The 5,796-nt window shown below is 45.2% G+C and overlaps 1 long non-coding RNA gene across 1 annotated transcript; it reads right to left on the bottom strand.

The window, feature by feature from the left end:
- Positions 1-681: 681 nt before the first annotated feature.
- On the bottom strand, positions 682-5,070 carry LOC121694908. Its single transcript, XR_006025945.1, has 4 exons — positions 4,983-5,070; positions 4,828-4,868; positions 1,293-1,317; positions 682-783 (listed from the first exon to the last, which is right to left on the bottom strand). It is a non-coding gene; the product is annotated as an uncharacterized LOC121694908 (long non-coding RNA).
- Between the last annotated feature and the right edge of the window lie 726 nt (positions 5,071-5,796).

Genomic DNA, 5,796 nt, shown 5'->3' with positions numbered 1-5,796 from the left:
CAAATAAAACTGGTAAAATCTGTATTATTCCGTAGCTAATCAATCAGGAACATTAGGTAAGCCCATCACCTAAATGGAGAGGAGGTTACGTGGCGCAGTCTACTTCACTTCTGCACTAACCCCTGTCATCCGATGACAAATACAGCTTATCGGCTCGCAGGTAGGCTATATCTCATATCGTAGTTAGTAGAAGTATGCCTAGTAGTTTCTGGGTTTGTTTGATAGCGTTAACCTTTACAGTTTTTTTCTTCTGACCTAGTCGGAGAACAGGGAGCTTACCACTCCAGGGCCGAAGTTATCCGTAACTTCGGGGCTAACTCCCTAACACTCTATCTGAAAGTGGTTAGCAAATGAACGAGGATTTTGGTTTTATCTGCGGATTTATTTTTGCATTATTTTGAATATGACTAGCTCCAGTCTCAACAGCACGTCTACTTTTTCCACACGCATCTCAGTTCTAACACACATATCCCCTCTCGCTTTCTCTCTCTCCATCCCTGCGCACAGGGCTCTCTTAAAGGAGCTGCACCATTTTACAACAATTGCATCTACATTTTCATATTGGAATGTTTTGTCAAGTGTAAGCTTAAACTACCGTGATCAATTTAAGTTCCAGTGCCCCCCCTGGAAAGGTGTAATGCCCGTCCGTGAATTTGTGTCTGCCGCCGGGTCTGTCTCCTGGGCTGGGTTGTTTGAATCTACAGCAGGTCAGGTCCTGGTATGTAAAAAGTCACTGCAGATTCAGGCAGTAGGCCTACATCTCTGTTGCTCTGTTATCTGTGTCTGTGAAATGGATGAAAATAGATCAGTCTGTGATGGCTCGGACTTTGATGAAAGAGATGGCAGTTTAGGTAAAGCTGTGGCAGATGCACCACAAACAGTATTTGCAGAAAGGCTGCCAGACCATTTCATACGCGAAACACTAGAATCGTACACACTATTTGTGGCAGCTCAGGTAAAGCTGCAAGCAAACACAGTTACATTTTACACACAAAGCGTGTCTTAGCAGACTGAAGCAGGTGGTTGCATACACACTGACACACAGCAAACCACACATGCACAGAGAGGCAACCACCAGATCACGTCGTCAGCATTACTCAGAAATAGAAATGTGCACATACCACACATTTTCAGAGATCGGTTGCATTTTACAGCTACAGAGGCAAAAACAACACAAACACAATGCAGGTCAGATACGTAGCACAAAATGTGGGTGTACTGCAGCAGGAGGCTTTTAAGAGCCTATAGGCTAATGATACTTTATTTAAAGATGAATACTGTGCTTACTGCACCTTGATCTGTTAGTTGGTCTTCTCTCTGTCATGGGGAGAGAAGCATTTGGTTTAGATGTAGTGCTAAGTGATAATGGTCTCCATTTCTCAATCGAACATACAAACCAGCGCAAATCTGAGCGCAGGAATCATCTTACTACAGGGCATACACTATGGTTTTGGGAATCACTTGTGTCACAGCTACTCAATTCCAACAGTGTATATTGTTATAAAATGTGCCGTTCCACCATATCTGTTATCACCGGCCATCGCAGAAAACGGCATCATGCCAAAAGGGGCAGACATCGCCTTAACCTCCAGGAACTTAAACGGTCCTCACCTACAGAAGCCTCCTTCTCCATGGGCTTGTGGAACTGTCAATCTGCAGTCAACAAAACCGACTTCATAGCTGGCTATGCCAACCACCTGTCATTGGAACTCCTTGCTCTCACTGAGACTTGGATCAAACCAGAGAACACTGCCACCCCGGCTGCACTCTCCACTAACCTTACACTATCCCACACCCCTCGCCTATCTGGACGAGGGGGCGGGACGGGCCTGCTGATCTCCAACAAATGGAAATTCACCCCGCTACTGCCTTCAAACAAATATGTCTCATTCGAATTCCATGCCATCACAGTGATCGCCCCAGCAAAACTCTACGTGCTGGTCATCTACCGCCCTCCAGGCCAACTACGCGACTTTATTGACGAACTTGACACTCTGCTATCCTCCATCCCTGAGCATGACTGTCCGCTTCTTGTTCTCGGTGATATGAACATCCACTTAGACGCCCCAGGCTCAGCGGACTTTTTGGCCCTTGTCCACTCCTTTGACCTCGAACTGGTTCAAAGCCCACCGACTCACAAAGCTGGCAAAGAGCTTGACTTGATCTTCACTCGGAACTGCAGCACAGACACCCTCATGGTGACGCCTCTCCATCTTTCTGACCACTTCTTCATCCAGTTCAACGTCAGCCTGTCAGAACAGCCTCCGGCTCCTCAGCCGATGGTCACGTTCCGCCGCAACATCCGGAACCTGTCTCCAACGCACTTCTCCTCTGTGGTTGCCTCCGGTCTACCTCCACTCAACACCTTCTCCTCTCTGGAGGTTAATGAAGCCACTGACTCGCTCTGCTCCACACTGACCTCGTGTCTAGACGAACTGTGCCCTCTTACCACAAGGCCAGCTCGATCTAAACATTCTCATCCATGGCTAAATGATACCCTCCGATCGCAGCGCACCAAACTCAGAGCCGCGGAGAGGAAATGGCACAAATCCAAACTAGCTGACGACCTCAAAAACTACCAGACACTCCTGACCTCCTTCTCAGCCAGCATCACTGCTGCTAAGACTGCTTTCTACAATGACAAAATCAACAGCGCTACAGACACTCGACAACTTTTCTCAACCTTCAAATCGCTACTCAACCCTCAGCTGCCTCCTCCTCCATCCAGCCTTACTGCAGATACCCTCGCCTCATTTTTTACAAACAAAGTGGCGGCAATCAGCAGTCAATTCTCTACATGCCCACTCAACGCATCTGACTCAGATACCGCACTCCTACAACCTCTAGGGACTGCTGGAACATCTTTTTCAGCATTCATGCCTCTCTCCGAGAGTGAAGTGTCCAGACTCCTGACATGCAGCCGTCCTACCACATGCTCGCTGGACCCTATACCTACGAGCCTACTTCAGTCCATCAGCCCGACCATCGCTCCAGCTATCACACATGTGATCAATGCCTCGCTAACCTCCGGCACATTTCCAACAGCGTTCAAAATGGCCCGGGTAACACCGTTACTTAAGAAAGCTTCTCTCAACCCTGCTCAAGTCGAGAACTACCGCCCTGTCTCACTACTGCCTTTCCTATCCAAAGGCATTGAACGAGCAGTCTCCAAACAGGTCTCTGACTTCCTTTCACAGAACAACCTTCTGGATCCAAATCAGTCTGGGTTCAAAAGCGGCCACTCTACCGAAACGGCTCTGCTGTCTGTAACAGAAGCCTTAAAAGAAGCCAGGGCGACCGCTCGGTCATCAGTACTCATTCTGCTTGACTTATCGGCTGCCTTTGACACGGTTAATCACCGTATCCTTCTCTCTATACTCGCTGACATGGGAATCTCCGGTTCTGCTCTCTCCTGGTTTGAATCCTACCTCACAGGACGCTCGTTTAACGTATCATGGCTTGGTCAGCTATCCGCACCTCACCATCTCACCACAGGGGTCCCCCAGGGCTCAGTGCTGGGCCCCCTCCTCTTTGCTATCTACACCACCTCCTTGGGACAGATTATCCGTTCGCACGGCTTCTCATACCACTGCTATGCAGACGACACACAGCTCTATCTGTCCTTTCCACCTGACGACCCCCTGGTTTCAGCACGGATCTCGGATTGCCTTTCAGACATAGCTACATGGATGAAGGCACACCACCTCCAGCTGAACCTCTCAAAGACTGAACTGCTGGTCATCCCAGCTAAACCTACCATACACCACGACATCAACATCAAATTTGACTCCCTGTCTGTTTCACCGACCAGGACTGCAAGAAATCTAGGAGTTGTTCTTGACAACCAACTAAACTTCTCAGATCATGTTGCCTCAGTCGCCCGGTCATGCCGTTTTGCACTCTACAACATACGGAAAATCAGGACTTACTTGACTCAAGATGCTACCCAACTTCTGGTTCAGGCAATAGTCATCTCACGACTCGACTACTGCAATGCCCTCCTGACAGGTCTCCCAGCCTGCGCAGTGAAACCACTTCAGATGATCCAGAACGCGGCGGCGCGCCTGGTCTACAACCAACCCAAAAGGGCACATGTTACCCCGCTGCTCATCCAGCTACACTGGCTACCTATGGCGGCCCGCATCAAATTCAAGTCTCTAACGCTTGCCTACAAAGTAGTCTCCGGTTCTGCTCCCACCTACTTGAATGCCCTCATACAGACTTACACTACCTCCAGACCGCTGCGCTCCTCTGACGAACGACGTCTAGCTCTACCACCGGTACGCTCAAGCCAAACCAAACTTTTCTCATCTGTTGTTCCTCGTTGGTGGAACACACTGCCAGTTCCTACAAGGGCAGGGACATCCTTTTCCACTTTCAAAAAACTCCTGAAGACCCAGCTCTTTAGAGAACATCTACTCTCATAGCAACACTTACAACAAGTCTTACTGATCCTAGCACTCACCAGCCGTTTTAAACTGACAAGTAACTGTTAAAAACAGCACTCACCGACGCACTTATTCTTACTGTACTCTAATGTTTTTTTTTAAACTGTCCTAAAATTGTGAGAATTGTTCTAAAAACTTACTGTTTACCATGTTGTTAGTCGCTTTGGTTAAAAAGCGTCAGCCAAATGTAATGTAATGTAATGTAATGTAATGTAATGTTATAATGTAGTTAGCAAATAGGCCTATGTGTTTGGGAAACCCTTGATTAATATGCTTTGCATGTAAGTTTGTTTAGTAAATGAGAGGTCAATAAGGCAACTCACAGGTAGCTGTTACATTTTTTTTAAAACAAATGTAATCCCAAATAAAGAAGTTTTACCTGGAATAGCTGGAGGGCCGATGCCTGTGTCTTGAGTTTGACTGAATACACAGAAAGTCATGAGATAGAGAGAAAGCAAGAGACAGAGAATATTATTACTACATTATTTCAGTATATTTGTGTTCTCAAAAGATAAAATGTAAAACAATATTTACCGATCTCTGCGCCTCAGATATATATATCTGTAACAGTGTAAGGGGGATATTTTGTTATGGCACATCAATAATATTTTGTAACATTTCCTTTTCCTTTGTAATCAGTTAAAAATATAATAAATATGACTGTGACAGTATCACAAACACTCACTGTAAGATATTAGTAATACAACATTTATGTAGGCTAAGCTTTATTTAATATATTGAGATAATTAAGAGCTTAATTCTGCTTAATCCATCCAGAGCTTAATCCATAATTGTTAACTGATCATCATGCTATCAGGGGAAAGTTGCACACTTGCACACTTGTACACTTTACAACTTGTTGTTGTCCTGAAAACACAACACTTCTGCTGCTCTTACATAACTTGCACCACTATGCCACTTTCTTTCTTACTTAGGTCAAACAGAACTACCCAAGCCTTTTATTGGCCTGACTTTGCACTAGTATTTTATTGACTGTCTATGCACAATTTCAACCAAATTTTGCTGCTCTTATTTTTTCATTATTATATGTGCCCTCTTATTTACTTATTTACTTACTTTTTTTGTTTACTTGAATGTTATGTTTGTCTGTGGACTTAAAATTGGTAAAATATGTCTTGTCTTCACCGTGGGATAGTGAGAAACGTAATTTCGATCTCTTTGTATGTCTGGAACATGTGAAGAAATTGACAATAAAGCTGACTTTGACTTTGACTTTGAAGTTATAGGCTATATAGTGTCACTATAATGTCCAATGCAGTCACTTGCCACGGTTGAACAGAGTTTAAAAACATACAAGTGATTTTATGTATGCTCAACTTCATGGGCA

This window comes from Alosa sapidissima, chromosome 20 (genome assembly GCF_018492685.1).
Source record: "Alosa sapidissima isolate fAloSap1 chromosome 20, fAloSap1.pri, whole genome shotgun sequence".
Classification (NCBI taxonomy): Eukaryota; Metazoa; Chordata; class Actinopteri; order Clupeiformes; family Clupeidae; genus Alosa; species Alosa sapidissima.
This window is presented reverse-complemented; position numbering and strand designations above follow the sequence as displayed.